General features: G+C 42.9%; 1 pseudogene; it reads right to left on the bottom strand.

The window, feature by feature from the left end:
• Positions 1–2,797: 2,797 nt before the first annotated feature.
• LOC122442572 lies at positions 2,798–2,932 on the bottom strand (annotated as a pseudogene).
• Positions 2,933–22,443: the final 19,511 nt, after the last annotated feature.

The raw sequence follows: 22,443 nt of genomic DNA, 5'->3' as shown, positions 1-22,443 counted from the left end.
TTGGGCTGCAAATAAATTTTACTGAGTCAGTAAAAAAAAAAAAAGAAGAAGAGTATGCAAATAACCTAGATTAAGCTTCTCCTGGGGATATAAGAATGTCAGTGGACCTCAGAAGAACTCTAGACATCTCAGGTCCAAGTGCACAGCAAGCACAAGCAGCTTATTCTTCTTCTGACCTTGGACCACTGTGAGTCACTGAATCCTGAAGAAATGAAAAGGTTGCCTTCAACATTTAAAAATGAGGTCTGTGTGCTTACTTGTGTCATTGCATCACCATAACTTAGACAGTACCGGGGAATGATTGTGGGCTGGGAAGGGAGGTTGCCATTCAGGAAGTCAGTATGGGGGTGGGTGAGATGGGCTGAAGGAAGGAAGGGAGGGGCTGTCATCCACTGGGCTTTGGGGCCTCCAGTTGCTGCCTGTGGCTCCTGGCCAGGAACACAAGGCGGGGAGGCAGGACCCTTGGGTTCCAGCTAAACTCTTAGCAGACTTGCAGGGTGGCCCCATCTGAGTACCAGATAGGTGGATACATTTATGCTCCCAACATGAGGTGATGTTGGTAATAATGAGACAGATAATCAGTGGGACTCTCTCTTCCCTGGTAGAAGCATGGTGAGCTGTTTAGTAAAGGGCCAGGTGAACACATTCTTACCAGAAGGACAAGAGGTGGGAAGAATGCCCTTGGCTCACCTAGGCTAGCCCAAGAGGACCTCAAGCTACCCAGAGGGGAACTGTACAACCCTCTCAGTAAGGAGGCATAGGGTACAGTCCAAACTGTGCACAAGGATAAAAAAGCTAAGATGTATTTGATAGGGAGATGTGAAGAAGGTATTACACCTCCTGGACAAACACAAGGGTGGGATGTCTGAGTGTGGTGGGGGGAGGGTGGTGGGAAAGGGAAAGGAACGAGCTAACAAGTATCCAAAGAGCTGCCTGGAATACAGACAGGTTGTCTGTGCAAGGAACTGTGGTGTTGGCGAATACTCTTGAGAGTCCCTTGGACTGTAAGGAGATCCAACCAGTCCATCCTAAAGGAAATCAGTCCTGAATATTCATCGGAAGGACTGATGCTGAAGCTGAAACTCCAATACTTTGGCGACCTGAGGCGAAGAACTGATTCATTTGAAAAGACCCTGATGCTGGGAAAGATTGAAGGTGGGAGAAGAAGGGGACGACAGAGGATGAGATAGTTGGATGGCACCACTGACTCAATGGACATGAGTTTGAGTAAACTCCGGGAGTTGGTGATGGACAGGGAGGCCTGGCGTGCTGCAGTCCATGGGGTTGCAAAGAGTCGGACATGACTGAGTGACTGAACTGAAATGAACTGAACTGAAGGGTTATATCTTTCCAGACATGACCAGAAAGGAAAAGGAGGACCTGCTAGTTCTAATAGGAAAAATCCTGAAAGGGACTTCCCTGGCAATCCAGTGCTAAGACCCTGAGCTTCCACTGCAGGGGGCATAGGTTCAATCCTTGGTTTGGGAACCAAGATCCTGCATGATGCATAGTGTGCCCCCCCCAAAAAAAAATAATCCTGGGAAAGAACTCTGATTGTCCTAGTTTGGGTAGCAAGTAAACCTTGGTTCAGTTGCTTTCATGAGGTGGCTTAGGCACTAAGATGGACTCAGCCTCATACATGTGTACCTGATGGTCAAGACTGCAGGGCCTCTCATCAGATAAGGTGTGGGAGAGGAGTTGATGGATAGAGTTTTTAAAAATAGCCACTAACATAAATAAACAAATTCAACACATTGTTGTGAAAAACAAGACAATGATAATATACATACCATGGCTAGTTCAATAAAGATAATTAAAGTAAGTTATCAAAAAACAGACCTAATCATGGAGAACTATAATTATTAAAATATTCTGCAAAATGCTATGCTAATATGTTTTAAAACCTTGATGAATTTCTTTTTTAGAATAAATTATCAATTTATGTTCAAGAAACTTCATGCATAGATGAGTTCTTTCGAGTCTTCTAAGAAAAGAATTCTCATGATATATAAACTGTTGGATAGCAGAGAATTTTATTTTACAAAACTGGCTAGTCCGGAGACAAGAAGAGAAAGAAAGATCCCCCACCAAGCAAACAAACAAACAAAAAGGCCTATAGACTAGAGAATGAACATGAATGCAAAAATACTAAGGGGACTACTTCTGAATAAAATCTAGGAGTATATTATTTTGATTATTTCAGGTTTTAAAGTTTTTATTTGCATATTAAAAATTGTGCATTACAGTAATTAAAATCATTTGAAAGTGAAAGTCACTCAGCCGTGTCTGACTCTTGGGATCCAATAGACTGTAGCCCACCAGTCTCCTCTGTCTATGGAATTCTCCAGGCAAGAATACTGGAGTGGATAGCCATTCCCTTCTCCAAGGGGATCTTCCCAACCCAGGGATCGAACCCAGGTCTCCCGCATTGCAGGCGGATTCTTTACTTTCTGAGCCACTAGGGAAGCCCCCAAATTTGAACAACAAAATGGGACTCTGATTAAATAGCATTTTACAGCCTGAAGGAAACCCTGGGCCAGGTTTTTATTCTAGATTTCTGTCTTCCCACCCAGCTTCTTCCTTTACTAACAACCAAGTTCTTTTCCTTCTCTGCCAGGCGGACAGGCAGATGGGAGAGGCAGGCCCAGGGTTTTGTCAGTAGTTCTCCATTCTTTGATGTGAAAAGGGGCAGCACGGTCATTTAAACTTGTACCAACCTCTTTTCATCTACAGAGTCGAACAGTTAAAAGAAGTGAAATAAAAAAGCAATGCTTGTGGCATGTACAGCGCACTTTGGTTACGACTCACCTGCTTGCTTCTCTTGTTCAATTGTTTCTTTAGAAGGCAGTGGATTTTCCGGTTGTGTTTCTGTTTTCTTCCATTTTTACTTGTCAAATTTCTCAATCTCAGTCATACCGGGTTTGTCAGACATGGTCGCTCGAGGAAGTGGAGTGAGGCCAAGGGAGTCCAGTCTGCAGTGGCTGCAGCCTGGTGTGGGAGTATATTTAAAGAATAAAAGTTGAGTTCAAGTAAGGTTTGCTAGAGGAATGCTGATATAGTTCAATATAAAAGATCTGTTAGTGTATATTGTTCATTTAATCACACTCACAGGTTAAAGGCAGCAAAAGTGATCAAATAATTGTTTCACTTAGTTCAAATATAATCAAGTTGTGCTCATGCTGAAAACACAATCATGGCTTCCTAACACATTTAATGTTAGTCCAGTATATCAGGCCTGTGTATCAGTACATAATCAGGCCTCTCTCTAGAGTCTTGTCCCACCCCCTCCTACCCCCATCCCACCTCTCCTTGGTGAGCTGTGGTCCAGCCCTCTGGGCCTGTTTCCTTTTTCATTTACACCAGCTTCCATCGCATCACATTTGCAGGTGCTGTTCCCTCCACCCACAACACTCTTCCCTCTCTTTTAGGCTTAGTTAATGCTTTCTCTTTTTTCAGGTCTAAGTATAGTCTTTGCTTCCTCAAGAAATCTTTCCTGGGCCTCTCTGGTGACTCGTGGTAAAGAATTCACCTGCCAGTGCAGGAGACAAGGGTTCCACCCTTGATCCGGGAAACCCCACTTGCTCTGGAGCAACTTAGCCCCTGCGCCACACTATTGAGCCGGTGTTATAGAGCCTGGGAGCCACAACTATTGAAGCCCGCCTGCCCTAGAGCCTGTGATCTGAAACAAGAGAGAACATTACAATGAGAAGACCCTGCACCACAACTAGGGAAAGAGGGAAAGGCCTGCACAGGAACAAAGACTGAGTGCAGCCAAATATATATATATGTGTGTGTGTGTGCATGTATATATCTGTGTGATATACATGTGTGTGTGCATGTATATCTGTGTGATATATGTGTGTGCATGTATATATCTGTGTGATATATGTGTGTGTGCATGTATATATCTGTGTGATATATGTGTGTGTGTGCATGTATATATCTGTGTGATATGTGTGTGTGTGTGCATGTATATATCTGTGTGATATATGTGTGTGTGCATGTATATATCTGTGTGATATGTGTGTGTGCATGTATATATCTGTGTGTATATATGTGTGTGTGTGCATGTATATATCTGTGTGATATGTGTGTGTATGCATGTATATATCTGTGTGATATGTGTGTGTGCATGTATATATCTGTGTGATATGTGTGTGTGTGCATGTATATATCTGTGTGTGTGCATGTATATATCTGTGTGATATGTGTGTGTGTGCATGTGTATATCTGTGTGATATATGTGTGTGTGCATGTGTATATCTGTGTGATATATGTGTGTGTGCATGTATATATCTGTGTGATATATGTGTGTGTGCATATATATGTATATATATATAAATCTTTCCTTACCTTTCTAAACAGTGAAATCTTTCCTACTCTTGTGCTCTTCAACCTGTAATGTTTGAGATTCTGTTAAGACACATGTTAAGGTATAGATCCTGACTGGGGAGGCCTGGAGGGACTGGAGTTTCTGTTTTTCTAATAAGCTTCTATGTAAATCCTTTACTGCTGGTGCATGGACCATACACTGAGTAGTGATTGTAACCGTTTTCTTTCTCACACCTATTGTGGTTGTACTTTTACATTCACTATGTGATTTTTAAAAAATATATTCATTTGATTTATTTATTTTTGGCTATGTTGGCTCTTTTGTGTTGGACTTCCCAGATGGCTCAGTGGTAAAGAATCCGCCTGTGATGCAGGAGATGTGAGTTCAATCCCTGAGTCGAGAAGCTCCCCTGGGGGAGGACATGACAACCCATTCCGGTGTTACTGCCTGGAAAATCCCATGGACAGAGGAGTCTGGTGGGCTACAGTCCATGGGGTCACAAAGAGTCCCACTGACTGAAGCAGCTGTTCATGCACACAAGGGAAGCATTAGGAGCATGTGTGATAGATGAAGCGTTTATATAAAGGGCCCTACCAACCAAAGAAGAAGACAACTCTATAGAAAAGCGAGCAGTTCACCTTAGGAAAAAGAAATACACATGGTCAGTACACGTGCTGTTCTGATTTGAATTGTAACAAAAAAGATACACTGAAGTCCCAAACCCTAGAACCTTGGATTCGACCTTATCCGGAAATAGGGTCTTTCCAGAAATAACCAGTTAATGCAAGGTCATTAGGGTGGGTCCTAATTCAATAGGACTGTGCTAAGTCACTTCAGCTGTGTCTGATTCTTTGTGACCCTATGGACTGTAGCCCACCAGGATCTTCTGTCCATGGGATTCTCTAGGCAAGAATACTGGAGTGGGTTGCTGTGACCTCCTCCAGGTTATCTTTCAGACCCAGGGATTGAACCTGCGTCTCTTATGTCTCTTGCATTGCCAGGTGCATTCCTTACCACTAGTGCCACCTGGGAAGCCCCAAATATGACTGGCATCCTTATAAAAAGGAGTTTAGACACAGAGACAGACACGCACAGTGAGAGGATCATGAGAAGAGGCACAGGGAGAAGTCTCCCAAGGAAGGCTCCCAGAACCTGGGAGAAAGGCCTGGAATAGATCCTCCCCTAGAAGCTTCAGAGGGAGTGGGCCCATGGCCACCAACACCTTAACTCTGGGCTTCCAGCCTCCAGAGCCCTGAAACAGGACATTTCTGTGGTTTTAGCCCACCCGGTTCATCACAGTTTGTTACAATAGCCCTAGGAAACCAATGTACTATGAAATAATATTCAGTTTCACTAGAAATTTAAGAAATCAAAAAGAAAACAAAACACTGTTTTTTATACCACTGTTCAACCTGTGAGGTGGCAGGATAAAATCAACTATCAGTGAAGACGAAAGGAAAAAAGGAACGTTTATACAATAATAGTGGATGTAAAGGGTACAACTTATCCATAGAGCAAGGAAGGCCATTTGGCAGTATATATAAAAACCATAAATACATGAAAACTTCTAGACCCAACAATTTTTCTAAAAAGAAAAACCTGAGGAAATAATCAGACATGTTTGGAAAGATATGTGAACAAAGACATTTAGCACTTATAATATTCCATATTAGGAAGCAACTAAATGTGTAAACATATAAAATTGATTAATAACTAATGAATGTACTATGTAATGGAGTACCCTGCAGACATAAAGAATGATGCTGAGGGAGCAGTTTCTATTGATGTGGAAAAATGCATATTTGATTGATTGAGTTACTTGAGAAGTCAAGTAAGAAAATATTCTGTGCATAAAGATTTTATATTTATAAGAAACGAACAGGTTTATATGCATAGAAGAAAGTTTGGAGGGTTACACAATAAAATGTGTTAAGGTTTGTTACCTGTGGGTGGTGAAATTATTTTCTTCTGTATGTTTACATTTTCTTCAACACATACGTCTCCCTTGGTTATATAAAAATTATTTCAAGTTAGAACATTCCACCATAATTAATGAGCAAGAGAGTTAGGACTCTTAGGGTTGCAAATAGTTAGACACGACTGAGCGACTGAACTGAACTGAACTGAGAATTAGGACTGATTTTCTCATGTAATATTGCAACTCACCCAACAGTAACACTTTCCCTTTAATTTTAATTTTTAATCAGAGGATAATTACTTTGCAATATTGTGATGGTTTCCGCCATACATCAACGTGATTCAGCCATAGGTATATGTATCTTCCTTCCCTCTTGAATCCCCGCTCCTACCTCCCCATCCCACCCCTCTAGGTTGTCACATATCTCCAGCTTTGGGTTCCTTGCATCATACAGCAAACTTCCATTGGCTACTTATTTTATATATGGTAACATATATGTTTCAATGCTATTCTCTCAAATCATACCCCCTCTCCTTCCCCCACTGTGTCCAGAAGTCTGTTCTGTTTGTCTGTGTCTCCTTTGCTGCCCTGCATGTAGAATCATCAGGACTACTTTTCTAGGTTCATATCTATGCGTTAATATATGATATTTGTCTTTCTCTTTCTGATTTACTTCACTCTGTATAACACGCACTAGGTTCATCTGCCTCATTAGAATCAACTCAAATGCATTCCTTTTTATAGCTGAGTAATATTCCATATCAGCAATACTTTAAAATTATTATTATTTTTTTCTATCAGGCACCTTCCCCACAAAACCTTAAGGCCACACCACTGCTCAGATGTACTAAGTGGACAAAAAGACAGCCCGAGAAAGCTCTGGCCCCCAACAGAGAACTGTACTGTGGATTGGGTTTCCATCTCGATTTCATCTGTAGTCACAGCCCTGCCCAGATTGCCTTAATTACAGGCTCTCCTCACTTGGTTTTCTGAGGGATGTGTATCTTAGAAGTGGGAACATACACAGAATGCTGTTCTAATTCTAGAGGACATGGCCCAGCCTCGCTCAGCACCTCCTTGCCGGGGACCTGCGTTAAGTCACTCTGTCTTTGTACCGACAATCTGATTACTGTAATGAGATTTTTTTTTCTTCTTACCTCCTTTAACTCAAAGAAAACACCCTCCTACTCAATGTCTCCTTCTGTTCTGCTCGTATGAATCACTTTAAGGGTTAACAGAATTATCTCTTCTCTGTCTGTAGCTTTGGGAAAGCAGATATGTGCACGTGCGCTGGAGAACAGAGGATAGGTGGGCACACTGGAGCTTTGATTTCTGTTCTGATGGGCTGCTGGAAAATGCAAAGTGCTTCTGTTAGAAGAGGCATCCTGGTAGTAGTTAGTCATGAGGATCTGCAGTTAATCTCTCCATATATATGTATGTACCCACACATAGGATATACAAGATGTTCTATAATTGTTAGTTGTTTTATTATCAGGGATGATTTTGGCTGGCTTTTTGCTTTGATTCTTCTGAACACAGTGAAGTGGAACAGAAGAGATTAAGGACAGACACTGGAATAGCTTTTGCTCTTCAATAGAGATTTGTGACCAGAGCTTAAGCCTCCCATCAATGGAGCAAGTCCTGTCTTGGATTCTTTGTTGCTTATAGAACACTGGAGGGAGAAGTGACTCCTGGTATGTGCCAGGCACATCAATAACCACTTTGGTTCCTAAGTGCAATATTGCCTGACCTCACCGTGTGACTTTTAGGACCACAAGACATATTTGATGAAATTTGTTGTTGTTGTTCAGTTGGAAAGTTGTGTCTGACTCTTTGTGACCCCATGGACTGCAGCACGCCAGGTTTCCCTGTCCTTCTCTGTCTCCTGGAGTTTGCTCAAACTCATGTCCACTGAGTCGGTGGTACTATCGAACCATCTCATCCTCTGTTGTCCCCTCCTGCCCTCAGTCCTTCCCAGCATCAGAGCCTTTTCCATTGAGTCAGCTTTTCGCATCAGGTGGCTGAAGGATTGGAGCTTCAGCTTCAGCATCAATCCTAAAGAATCAGTTAATAAAGAAATAAGTTAATAAAGAAATTTCCCTCAAATTTACAAGTTTTATAACAGTTTGAAGTATACTGACACATTTACAGCATTTTTTGAAGGCAGAAACAGGTGAAGTTGTGTTTTTCTTTCTACTTCTCAGTATTTTGCCAAATTTTCTTTAAGAACAATGCCTAACTTTTATAAATGTGAACATCATGAAACTTGAAACTCTGGAGCATAACCATCTATCCAAGTCCAAACAGTCCACCCAATGTTTCTCCAACTGGGGAACCGCTGGGGGCCTCAGTGTATTCTCAGAGTTTGTGAATCCGGTACAAGTTTTTAATATTTTCATTTTATTGATACTCTTAGAGAAAATAATATAAATATATGAAATATTTAAACATATTTATATAAAATATAAAGTAATGTTTTATACTATCCTTCTGATCAAATTGTGAATGGATTTACACATCTATTCTTCCATATAACTTCAGGGTTCATGTTTTCTTGTTTGCATCTTTGATTACCATCACATTGGCGCTAAAGTGATTTCCCAAAGTGATCATTTTTTAAATTTATAAATTGAAGTATTGGGACTTCTCTGGTGGTACAGTGGTTGAGACTCCACACTCCCAATGCAGGAGGCCCCCGTTCGATCCTTGGTCAGGGAACTAGATCCCACATGTTGCAACTAAGACTTGGTATATCCAAATAAATACTTGAAAAGAAGAAATGGAAGTATTTTCTCTGATCATAGCCTTGAATTGGCCAGTGGGAAAATCTTCAAAATCAATCTCAGGCCTGGAACTTTCCTCAAAAGAAGTCTATGCTTTTCTCAAATTTGAACATAACTGCCCTAGGTTGTTCTGCCCAAGCCCACTTCCTCTGCTGGGGACTCCCCTTTCCTGTGCTCACCTTGATGCCCCTCAGCCGTCCCCTGCTTCCCAGGCTTCTCTCAATGTGCCCCCCTAACTAATTCACAGCTGGAATCCTGATGAACCCCTGACTCAGCTGTGGGCTTTGCTGTGGGTGAGTGAGGGCCTTGGGACAGATCTATGGGTTCAGGACGAACAGAGGGGCCAGAGTCTCTCCCAAGCAAGATTATGGTTTTCATGTGTATCTCAGGTCTCAGCAGCAGGGGTCACTGCACGAAAGGTTCTAACCATGTGGCAGCTTTTCAACCAGCCTCCTGGTGTAACAAGGGAAATAAGCAGCTTAGCACCAGCTGTTTATCCCATGGGGTCTGTCTAACTACGTGCACAGGGGAGCTGAATGGATTTGACTTTATTGTGGCTTCTGCTGGCATTATCACCCACTTCCCAAGTTTTGCTGAGACTAAGGACACAGATTAGACCCACCCAATTAGACTGCAAGTTATTTATAAACTCACTCAATTGTTATGCATATTAAGAATAAAATCTCAAAATAAGGCCCAAAGATAAGATCTCTGTTTTAAATACTTAACATGTTGCAAGTTCCAGCAATAGCTCCAGCTCTTCTCACCCTCCCCATGACTCTGAGTACCCTACCAGTCCGTGTGGGCCCCAGAGTGTCCTCAAGGTCAGAGATGTGATCATACACTTAGCATGCCTATGAATCTTCTCCAAATCTTTTTTCCTCTTGAGATTGTGAAGCAAAACCTTTACCATCCTGATCAGGTCATTTACTCTTCTGGGACTCAGTTAATCCAACTGAAAATGGGGTTGGATCCATGTTTCTAAATTTTTCTTCTATGAGGTGATTCTGAAATCCTAAAACCAACCAAACTCTCAAAATAATACAGACGGTATTTTTTTTTCTTAAACATATTTAAAAACATGTAATAAAATAGGAACACACATATGGTAATGATTATTATGTAAAAAACTATCTTTAAGGGATGGTGAGCCCGGCCTAGGAACACAAGGTGGAGACGTGCTGCACAGATGAGTGGTGATTATGATGGTGGTGGTGGGGTCCAGACCATTGTCCATGTGATGATCACTGCTCCATGTGAGGCTTTTTGGCCTATAATTATTGTACAATTTTATCATGGTTTGTGCTTTTTGTTCTTCATGCAATAAAAATAGTTGTGTTTTTCTCAGTATTTTCTCTCCAACATATGAATATACTTGGGATCATTTTGTGTAGCATTTAACTCCCCCGTGAGACTGTTTTGGCTGATTAGTTGAATCCAAGTGATTCCACGCACATTCTTTCAACAGATGATGATTTAAAAAAAAAATTACTTGTCAAATTTTTTTAAGAAAGCACACTGGTTGTAAGATCTGTTTATTTCCTTTTGGATCAGGGAATCTATATTCATGTGGATATAATTCAGGGAATGAAAGAAGAAAAAAAGTTCAGAGGCCCCGTTCAGTAGGAACTTAGGGATCTACCAATCAAAGCAAAGTGTGTGTGTGTGTGTGTGTGTGTGTGTGTGTGTGTACACCTGGGTGCAGTGTGTGCAAAGGAAAAACACTCCGGAACAGGAAGACTTGGAGTACCTGGAACGGACAGGGACTACTCCCAGAGCTTGTCAGGAAACACCTTACCGAAGGGACTGCTTCCAAGGCCCCCTGGACTCAGACAGAGAGAGAGACACAGGCACACACACAAACAGAAACATGCTCAGAGACACACACACTCAGACACAGACGGGACTAGAGAGACACATGCAGACATTCTTTGAGAGAAGGTTTTAGTCAGGTGCAGGCATGAGAGGAGACGGAGGAGGGGCCTAGGAAAACAAAGTTTATTGCACTCATGAGTCCTCGAGACACGGGCTGTCATGCAGGCCACAGGGAGAGAGACACCAGGATTGTGAGGAGGCAGGAGTGAGGGGAGCCCTTAATCCATGGGTTTTCTTGGGCCTTCCATGGAAACAGCAAGGCGAGGCGGGGTGAGCATTTTAGGACTGGTCAGTTGGAACAGTTTCAATGGGCTTTAGCACTGGTTCCAAGTCACTGGCACAGGCTGGGCACCCCTATCAAACTCATAAGACCTGGTCATCCAGAAGTGAGCTCCAGCAGACCCTTTGCTGTTTATCAATCCAAATCTGCACTTACTGAGTGTGAGGGGGGGAGGTGGTGGTGGTGGTGGACGATTTTTGGGGTACCTGGCCCAGATGATTAAGGCATAGGAATATTGCCTCCAGGTCACATAAAGGAGATGTGACCTGGCTCTGGAATGTTTAGTTTGCATCCTGGCTGGATCCTTTGCTATCCTCAGATATGCAGATGACACCACCCTTATGGCAGAAAACGAAGAGGAACTAAAGAGCCTCTTGATGAAGGTGAAAGAGGAGAGTGAAAAAGCTGGCTTGAAACTCAACATTCAAAAAACTAAGGTCATGGTATCCAATCCCATCACTTCATGGCAAATAAATAGAGAAACAATGGAAACAGTGACAGACTACTTTTCTTGGGCTCCAAAATCACCGTGGACTGTGATTGCAACCATGAAATGAAAAGACACTTGCTTCTTGGAAGAAAAGTTATGGCAAACCTAGACAGTGTATCGCAAAGCAGAGATATTGGTTTGCCAACAACGGTCCATCTAGTTAAAGCTATGGTTTTTCCAGTAGTATGTACGGATGTGAAAGCTGGACCTGAAGAAGGCTGAGCATCAAAGAATTGATGCTTTCAAACTGTGGTGCTGGAGAAGACTCTTGAGAGTCCCTTGGACAGCAAGGAGATCAAACCAGTCAATCCTGAAGGAAATCAGTCCTGAATATTCATTGGAAGGACTGACGCTGAAGCTAAAGCTCCAGTACTTTGGCCACCTGATGTGAAGAGCTAACTCCTTTGAAAAGAACCTGATGCTGGAAAGGATTGAGGGCAGGAGGAAAAGGGGACAACAGAGGATGAGATGGTTGGATGGCATCATTGACTCAATGGACATGACTTGAGCAAACTCAGGGAGATGGTGAAGGACAGGGAAGCCTGGCGTGCAGCATTCGACTGCGGGGTCAGAGTCAGACACAACTTAGCGACTGAACAACAACAAAGGGAGGGGCTGTCTCTCCTCAGCAGGAAAGGATTTTTAAGGTGTCAAAACATAATAACATATAGAAAATGATATAATATAATTTAATATATACATGTAAAACAGACATGCCCTCAGACAGACACAGACATACACAAAGATACACAGTACTCTTCATCAATGCAATTTCTTTTCAGAAATGTGGAAGTGCTCCAGCCATGCCCTCTCTTTAAAGGTGTCCTGGATGAAGTTTCTTGATAATCGGGGCTATTTCCAGTTACATCCATGGTGCAATGAAACCACTCAGTGTTCTGACCAGCTAAAGGCCTTTGCATGATAGAGTTAGCCTTCACTTTCTAGGGGAGTTTGAATCCCAAATTTGAAGTCCTTTCTGAGACTCAGTAGATCTCAAACTTTAGTCTTCTGATGGTTCTCTGGGAAGCTAGGCCTTGGGCTTCATGCCTCTGATACTGAAGGGTTGAAGAGAGATCCAGGGATCTTACATTTTTATGAGCCCTCAAGTAATTCTGATGCAGGAGTTTCATGGAAAAAATATGCCATCAAACTGTCTCAGAAATTTCATTAATACAACAGAGTATTTACTAAGGAAATCAAGGTACTGAGTGTTATAGTATAAATATACAAGAACCACCTAGAATGCCTCTTTCCTAGTAGTCACCTTCTTTATTATTCTTATAAGCAGAAGGCACTTCTAATCCTCTTTCTAGTCTAGATGATAAAGCCAAATGGGCCCATCTATAACATATTGCCAAGGTACTAGATTTCCCAGTTTCCTGGACTCATAGCAATGATATTGGCCTCAGAGGGCTTTGGTAACTTCTGGAATTGCAATAATAGTCTAGCTTCTCAAAACTTAAAAAGTTATATTATTCAAGGAGCAAATACATTTAATTTCTTGATCTGGTGTAACATACACAAACACATACATTTTATTGAAAAAGTTTCTCGACAGTTCTTATACCCTTATTAATTTATATTCCACTTCATTCTGTTCTACTTAGTTTTAAAAAAATACTGGTCATGCTATAGTAGATTGAATTCATGACCCACTATTCTAGTTATCTATTACTGCATAACACATTACCCTAAACACTGTGTCTAAAAATAGCAAAAATCATTTTATTATATCCCAAGTGTTCTGTGGGGCAGGAATTTGGGAAGGGCTCAGCATGGCTGCTGTTAGGTCTGTAAGTGGTTGTTAGTGGCTGGGGCTGGCACGGTGTGGGCCTGAATCACTGTTTCTCTGTAGTCTCTCCATGTGGTCTGTCTACATGGGCTAGTTTGTGCTTCCTCACAGCATGGCAGCCTGAGGGTACTTGAATTGGTTACACGTGGCTAAGGGCTCTAAAGCTGAAAACAAGAAAAACGGTAGCCTAGCCTTGAAAGTCATCTAGCATGACTTCCTCCATAATCGCAAGCTCACTCCAATAGAAGAATATATAACATAAACGCCACCTCTTTTAAAAAAAATATTTATTTATGCGTCGGGTCTTAGTTGCAGTGCAAGGCCTCAGTAATTGCAGTCTGCTTAGTTACCACGCCACAGGTGGGGTTTTAGTTCCCTGACCAGGGATAAAACCTGCATCCCTTGAATTGAAGAGCAGATTCTTAACTACTGGGCCACCAGGGAAAGTCCCTAAATCCATCAAGATGGAGTTTAGTGTTGGGTGGAGTGCCATATTGTAGGCAGAGCAGTTGAGATGGGAGACAACTACCATCTGTGGAAAATGCAATCTACCACACCCTCTTAGACGGCACCATTGCAGTTTGGACAATTGTCCTCTAGAGGGCACTCTTGTGATGTGACATTGGCTCCATTTCACTATGAGCAATGGGGTGGAGTGATGGGTGGGGTGATGGAAACAGAAAAAGGAATTTGGGTGTTGGCTAAGGTGGAGCAGCTCATCCTTTCTGAACTGGTCATTCTTTTCTGTTGCGTAGAGCATGTGCAGGGATGTGTGTATGTGTGTGTGGTCAGGTGGATATCGTAGGACGAGGAGGGCTGGTGACAAACTTTAGGGCTTTATGCCTGTGTGCGCTCCCCAATCCCCACCCCTTTGCCTAGCAGAAGGCCTCATACAGGGCTCTGCTGTGACAGCTAGGCATAAAGTGCCTGTGGGTCACCAGGCGGAAGTAAGTTTTCCCAAGCTTTGGGAAAGGAGAGTGCCACCCGTACCACCTCCATGGAACCTGCAATTCCCAATAAACTGTGGCTGGCTCCATGCCTACAGTGCTCAGAGACTGGAATGGTGGTTATCTGGAAGAATATTGAAGATGAGTTAGTAAGTGAGCCTGTCCACGAAGTGTGTATACAGGGAGCAGAGACTAAGAAAGTGATCTATAGCCTGATGGAGGAGGAAAACCTGGTGAGGATGGTGGCAGGGGCTGGGATAGAGTTTTCAGGAAGACGGAGTGGGTCTGAGGGTCAAGTATGGCAGCAAAATCAAGACTGAAGACAGCATCAGATTTGGCAACATGGAGGTTGTTGGTGACTTTTATGATGACGTTTGGGGGAAGCCAGCTGCGCAGGGTATTACAGGAGTTTAGTAGTGATGGGAGGAAGGAGTGAAAGGGTGGAAACTGGAGAGGGGGACAGGTCCAAGAACTGTTTTTAAAAAATCCTGGCCACGACTAAACACGTGTATAGGGAAGGGAAGGAAAGGAGACAAGGCGGGGGGGGAAACCAGACTAAAGAGGAGTAACTGATACATCCTGGTCCAGAGCGGAGTGGAGTCTAGTGCCCAGACGGAGTGATGAGGCTTGGAAGGCGGCCATTTTTTCTAAGAGAAAGGAACATGAAACAAAGAAGAGATCGAGGTTTAGGGAGAAGGGGTGATGGGCTGAGCTAGTTCAAGCTGCCTCTGCTTCCAGAGTGAGAAGTGAGAAGGGGTAAATGGCTTGAGAAGAATTCATCAGCCCGTTGGGGAGGAATGAAAAGTCTGTTTAGTTTCAGCTCACACATATTTAGGACCTATTCTGTATAAAGTGTTTTCAATGAAATTACTTTATCCTTTTCCAACAGTGTGTGAAATAGGAAGTATCCCTATTTGCAGGCTCTAACCTCTTCCTTGGTGAATTTCTTGCTTCATCTAAGTATGAAAGGAGTATGGTCGTGAGGAAAAGAGGGGTGTGTTGGTTCCAGGTCAGTCCTGGAGCTCAGAGAACAAACCATAGTCTTAAGTCATTTAGTAGTGTCCTCTTTCCTTGATTTTCTTCCTTTTTGCTTCCTCCTCTCTCCTCCTCGGGTTGCTTTCAGGAACTTCAAAGTCTTCTCTCTGTGTCTGAAGACCAGTTTAGGTGCTAAGGGCATCCTTTTTAATAAAATAAACAACAACTGTGGAGTACTCTGTAGCTTTTACTATATATTTACATGTGGGGTGTGTGCATGTGTGTGGGTGTCTGTGGTGGGGGTGGATTTTGGTGGTCTCTCTTATCTGATCCAGGAGCACCAAACTTAGACCCAGCTCAACTCTTCCTTGCCTTCCTCAGGACAAGCAACTGAAATAGCTCTGTGAACCGAAAAATATCAGCCTGCAGACATCCCTGCCTGTAAGGAATACCTAACCAACCCTAGGGCCAAAGGATAGGGACAAGAAGTAGAGGACTACTTAGTGATTTGTGCTTTGCTCACCTCAATCAATGGGCCTCTACTTTAGGAGCAGAGAGCTAAATGCTTAATGGGACTGTCTGGGCCATAGGCTGGCAGTGGCTGCCTCTCTCTATTGAAGGCCATGCTCTTGGACAGTTCTTTTTCATATCTGTGGGTCTCTTTGGGTTACAGTGACCTTCCCCCCATTCTCCTCCAGTTCTAGAGATAGTAAGAGCTCCCCACGATTGCTTCACAGGATACAGGGCAGGACTGTTGCTTTCCCTTAAGCCTGTCCATGTTGCTGTAACTCAACACTTTATCTCAGTCAGTTCAGTTCAGTCGCTCAGTACTGTCCAACTCTTTGTGACCCCATGGACTGCAGCACACCAGGCTTCCCTGTTCATCACCAACTCCCAGAGTTTGCTCAAACTCATGTCCATCGTGTCGATGATGCCATCCAACCATCTCATCTTTTGTTGTCCCCTTTTTTTCCTGCCTTCAATCTTTCCCAGCATCAGAGTCTTTCCTAATGAGTCAGTACTTTGCATCAGGTAGCCAAAGTATTGGAGTTTCAGCTTTAGCATCAGTCCATCCAATGAATGTTCAGGGCTGATCTCCTATAGCATGGACCGGTTGGATCTCCTTGCAGTCCAAGGGACTCTCAAGTGTCTTCTCCAACATCACAGTTCAGAAACATCAATTCTTTGATGCTCAACTTTCTTTACAGTCCAACTCTCACATCCATACGTGACTACTGGAAAAACCATAGCTTTGACTAGATGGACCTTTGTCAGCAAAGTAATGTCTCTGCTTTTTAATATGCTGTCTAGGTTTGTCATAGCTTTTCTTCCAAGGAGCAAGCATCTTTTAACTTCATGGTTTCAGTCACCAACTGCAATGATTTTGGAGCCCAAGAAAATAAAGCCTCTTGATCTCATTCTCCTCAATTAACTCGCTGCTGGGTGTGCCCTTTCTTTTCAACTTGCTCTTTCTCGAGTCCTTTGTGCCCTGGTTGTAGTTTTATGAAAGTCTTGCACAGCTTTAGGAGTCCCAGTGGGCCTTTCAGATGTTGCTTCCCTGAGGCCCTTCCCCAGGGAACTTGGGGTTGTGAGGGTAGAAGAATGAGGCTTTGTAAGCAATCATGCAGCCCCCTTATTCTCCCTCCCTCGCCTCCATTTCCCCCACAGGCCCGAAAACCCTCGAGAAGCCCAAGGTATGCTCTGGAATGAACAGATGATGACTAGGTCTTCTAGTCTGTTCAGAGGGCTCAAGCCCCTTTATAACAGGAATCGGAATAGGATAATGCCTGGGACCAGGCCTTTTGTTACCAAGACTGTCTCCCCAGAGCCAAATCCCAGCCCCTCTCTTGAATAGAAAACAATTACTCTTACCTAAGTTTCAAGAGGAAGCTTCAAATAGCAAAAACTGCTTAGAACCAACTAGGCCCAAAATAACAGAAGACTTGATTCCAGCAGACCTTGAACCTCATTACACACTCATTATAATATTTTAACATGCTAAATGACAGACCCGCCACTGCCACGACAGTTGATAATTGCCATGACAACAACCAGAAAAGCCTACACCAACACTGAAAAGAAGAGTTGCATCAGTTCTGGATTGAAACCACACCCCTGTTATCGGATCACATGAGTATTCATTCCTCCCACCCTTTCCAATTCTGTCCCCTTTACCTCAACCCTTCTATGTATTTGGTGTCTCCACCTAAACTGGGTTGAGAAGTTGATTTGTGAACTAGGTGCCCGCTTCTCCACGCTTTGGCCATTGAATAAAGCTTGTATTGTTCCAGTCTCAGCACTGGTTTTGTTATTGGCTATGAATCTGACTGGGAAAAGAACTTCCTGGGCTGGGACAAGAGGTCTTGGCCCAGGCTAGGACCCAGGCATGGGTCTGGTTGACCAATTCAGTAACAGCTTTATCCACGGCCTCCATTCCCCTTCTCTTTCCTCTTGGTGGAGGTTCCAGACTTCCTATACCACAGGGTGTGTAGGGGCAGTGAGGTCTGGTTGGAAGAAGGTTGAGAAGACTTAGGTTCACCTTTCCTTGAAACTGCCACTGGAGGGTTTTGCTGGAGACACGGCATTTTATGAGGAGGCTTGCAGGGAGCAATAGTGAGAATGGGGTGTTGATGAGATTTTAGAGGGAACGTTTGAGCCTGTTCACTCACTCCTTAGCCCTACCACTGGCTCCCCTTTTGCAAGAAACTGGTGATGCCAGCTCCCAAATAAAAAAGTGTACATTTAATGTAATTTAAGTTGTAGGAGATCAAATCTTGCCATTCCAAAAGGTCTCTTTTGCATGCAGATTATTTTGTGCTGGAAACAATCAAGGCCCAAAAGACTCATGAAAAAGCTTTGACCTTCTCCCTAACTGTCTAAAAGAATGCAGACAGAGAATATATTCCAAGAAAGAAGTTATCACCATAGATAACTATAGTACGAATTAGGTGTACAGATGGGGAAATGCAGGAGACACAAGAGATATGGGTTTGATCCCTGGGCTGGGAAGATCCCCTGCAGAAGGAAATGACAACCCACTCCAGTATGCTTGCCTAGGTAATGCCATGGACAGAGGAGCCTGGTGGTCTACAGTCCATGGAGGGGCAAAGAATCAGACACAACTAAGCACATACGTATGCATGCACAGGGAGGAACCTAGCAAAGTCTCTTTGTGAAAATTCCTCTCTGTGTCCCACTGTCTCTGCATGGCCCAGCAAACATTTATTTACCAATCATTTGCTTTTCCATTGACATAGGTCAATGGCCTTCCTCCCCTTTGAAGTCCCAAATTACTACCCCCAGTATTCTCTTTTGTCTTTAGCTGAAGGGAGTATTTAAACTAAGGTTTCAGCCATTTTGGCTTGTTACTTGGTTTTTCTGGGCCTCTTCCGTGTGTACATGTTATTAAACTTTTGTGTGATTTCCTCCTATTAATCTGCCTCTTGTCAATTTAATTCTTAGACCAGCCAGAATAACCTAGAGAGTAAAGGAAAATGTCTTCCTTCTTGACACGGTGAAACTTTGAGAAGGATTTTCATGGAATTTAACAAAACTAATATTAAAGGTGTCAACTACAAACTGACACTTAGCGTAGGCACTTGCCATCTACCTCTACAAGGATTGAATCATGTGTTTCTGCAGCTGCTGATTTTTAATGCCCCTTGAAAGGAGTTCAGGGTGAAGAGCAGGAATGAGACACTCTGTGCTTGAGGCCAGAGGTGGGATGGGTGTTGGGAGTTGGGTGGAGGTGGTGGAAGTGGGTAGGGGTCGGGGAGAAGAAGGGAACTGACAAAACAGGTCTTCTGATAGTTAGATATTTTCAGGAGCTGATTTTTTTTAACTTTTTATTTCAGAAATATTAAGATTATGGTACACAGAATTGCTTATAAGCATCTTGGTGAGTCCTCTTGTGATTTGGAAATCAGGATTATTCCATAACAGACCAGTTGCTGGATAGTCCACTCAAAGAGCCCTGTTTTGGTTTTGTTGGATTTATCTATTTATTTCTTGACTGCTGTGGGTCTCCATTGCTATGCGCGGGCTTTCTCTAGTTGTGGCTTCTCGTTGTGGTGGCTTCTCCTGTTGCCCTTCTAGGCGAGTGGGCTTCAGTAGTTGTGAAACATGGTGCATGGGCTTGGGTTTAGTTGCCCTGCAGCATGTGGGGTCCTCCCAGACCAGAGATTGAACTGGTGTCCCCTGCATCGCAAGGTGAATTTTTCCTCATTGGACCACGAGGGAAGTCCCTAGGAGCTGATTTTTTTAAAAATTTATTTATTTTTTTATGGCTGCGCTAGGTCATGGTTGCTTTGCGAGGGCTTTCTCTGGTTGCAGTGAGCAGGGACTTAACTCTTTGTTGCCGTGCACAAGCTTCTCATTGTGGTGGCTTCTCTTGTTGCAGAGCACAAACTCTAGGCGCAGGGGCTTCAGTACTTGTGATACACAGGCTTAGTATTTGCAGCTCCCAGGCTCTAGAAACTGATATGGGCTTAGTTGCTCTGCAGCATGTGGAATCTTCCCAGACCAGGGACTGAATCCTTGTCTCCTTCTTTGGTAGGCAGATTCTTATCCTCTGCACCACCAGGGAAATCCCAGGAGCTGATTTTATGAGTCCAGTTCTTGTTTGTATCTCCTCAAAGCACTAAAATCCTTCATAGTGTTGACTGCTCCTCATGACCAGCAGAAACCTGCCTTAAAAAAAAATATGCTTGATTGCCTATATCTCCCCTTCACCAAAATCTCATATATACTGACCTCCCCACAACTACCTCTTTGGAGCAGTTTCTCAGAGTTATCTGAAATGCAGTCCTCATTTTGCCCCAGATAAATTTAACTTGCAACTCTTATGTTGTGCCTTTTTTTTTTGTTGGTCAACACCAAAAGGGCAAAGGATCAAGAAGAGCTAAGACAATTTGGAAGAATGTGGTGGGAGTATTTTCCTTTAAGTTACTAAGACATCATAAAACTGTAGACGTTACAAGTGAATTTTGCAGAGGGATGAATTTCTGAGGTCTCCATTTGTATACGGGAACTTGAATTTAATGGCAGAGGCACTATGGATTATAGGGAAAGGTAAACTATTCAATAAATGTGCTGGGACCAGTGGCTCTCTGTGGAGAAAAATAAAATCCTTACCTCACATCACACACAAAATAAGTCTCATTTAGATTAAAACCCAACTGTGGAAGAAAAGCATAAAAACAAAGATTATTTTTATGGAGTAGAGATAGATTTCTGAAACAAAACAAAAAGCTCCTATGAACTATTGAGGAAAATTGCATTGTTGCTGTGTCCAGCTCTTTGTGGCCCTGTGGACTATGGCCTGCCAGGGTCCTCCATCCATGGGATTTCCCATGCAAGAACACTGGAATGAGTTGCCATTTCCTTCTCCAAGGGATCTTCCTGACCCAGGGATCAAGCTTGCAACTCCTGCATTGGCTGGTGGATACTTTACCACTGAGCCACAAGGGAAGCCCATAGAGGAAAATTAGACAACATTAAAATTCAGTCAGTTCAGTTCGTTTGCTCAGTTGTGTCTGACTCTCATGGACTGCAGCACACCAGTTTTCCCTGTCCATCACCAACTCCCAGAGCTTGCTCAAACTCATGTCTATCAAGTCGGCAATGCCATCCAACCATCTCATCCTCTGTTGCCATAAAAATCAAAACCTTGCAAATACTAAAACACATCACAACCAAAGTGAAAAGACAAGCTAATAGACTGAGTGAAGATATCTGCCATGTAATAATAATTAGTGCCCAGAATACACACCAAGAAATAAAAAACAAATAACACAGTAGAAAATTGCTGTTTGGATAAAAATCAGTGACTCACAGAGAAAGAACTGAGTATTCATAAACTAATGGATAGATGCTCAACTGGTAATCAGAGAAATGCCCACTAAAACAAAACAAGATTTATAATGGTCATGCTGAAAAAGAAAAAAAATAATCAACTTTGATAGGTCAAGAGCTGGAGAGCAGCTGGTAAATGGAAACTCTCCCACATTGCTGGTAGGAATATAAATTGTTTCAACTGTTTTGAAGAATAATTGGTCAAAGTCTTGGGGGAGATGAATTATGACTTACGACCCAGAAATTTCACTCTAGTAGTGTATCCTTTTGAAAAACTCACAGTAGTGCTCAAGTCAATGTGAGTAAAAATGGCCACTGCAGTTCCTTTGCTAAGAGGAAAAGTGGAAACAACCTAAATGACCTTCAGTAGGTAGATGCTACTTGTTTGTTTTTAATCTCTCTTTCTTTCTGGATCTGGTGGGGTGAGTGTGGTTAGAGGGCCCCAGGACTGGGATCAACACGGGCAAGAAGCACAAACAGGGCCAGTGCCTCTATGAGGAACATGTACAGATGCCTCTGAAGCTGGTTCTAAAAGTGGGAGGGAACAAGGCCACCGGCAGGTCAGCACACAAAAGCATAACAGCTTTATTAAGTGAGATATAATTCACATACCACAGAACTCACCTGTCTAAAGTGTTCACAAGCTGGAAACAAGATTGCTGGGAGAAATATCAAAAACCTCAGATATGCAGATGACACCACCCTTTTGGCAGAAAGTGAAGAGGAACTGAAGAGCCTCTTGATGAAAGTGCAAGAAGAGAGTGAAAAAGTTGGCTTAAAGCTCAACATTCAGAAAACTAAAATCACGGCATCTGGTCCCATCACTTCATGGCAAATAGATGGGGAAACAATGGAAACAGTGACAGACTTTATTTTTTGGGCTCCAAAATCCCTGCAGATGGTGACTGCAGCCATGAAATTAAAAGACACTTGTTCCTCAGAAGAAAAGCTATGATAAACCTAGACAGCATATTAAAAAACAGAGACATTACTTTCCCAACAAAGGTCTGTCTAGTCAAAGCTATGGTTTTTTCCAGTAGTTGTGTATGGATGTGAGAGCTGAGCACCGAAGAATTAATGCTTTTGAACTGTGGTGTTGGAGAAGACTCTTGAGAGTCCTTTGGACTGCAAGGAGATCAAGCCAGTCAATCCTAAAGGAAATCTAGAATAATCACAACCAGACCATACAAGCACTAT

The sequence above is a fragment of the Cervus canadensis genome, chromosome 5 (assembly GCF_019320065.1).
Source record: "Cervus canadensis isolate Bull #8, Minnesota chromosome 5, ASM1932006v1, whole genome shotgun sequence".
Lineage (NCBI taxonomy): Eukaryota > Metazoa > Chordata > Mammalia > Artiodactyla > Cervidae > Cervus > Cervus canadensis.
This window is presented reverse-complemented; position numbering and strand designations above follow the sequence as displayed.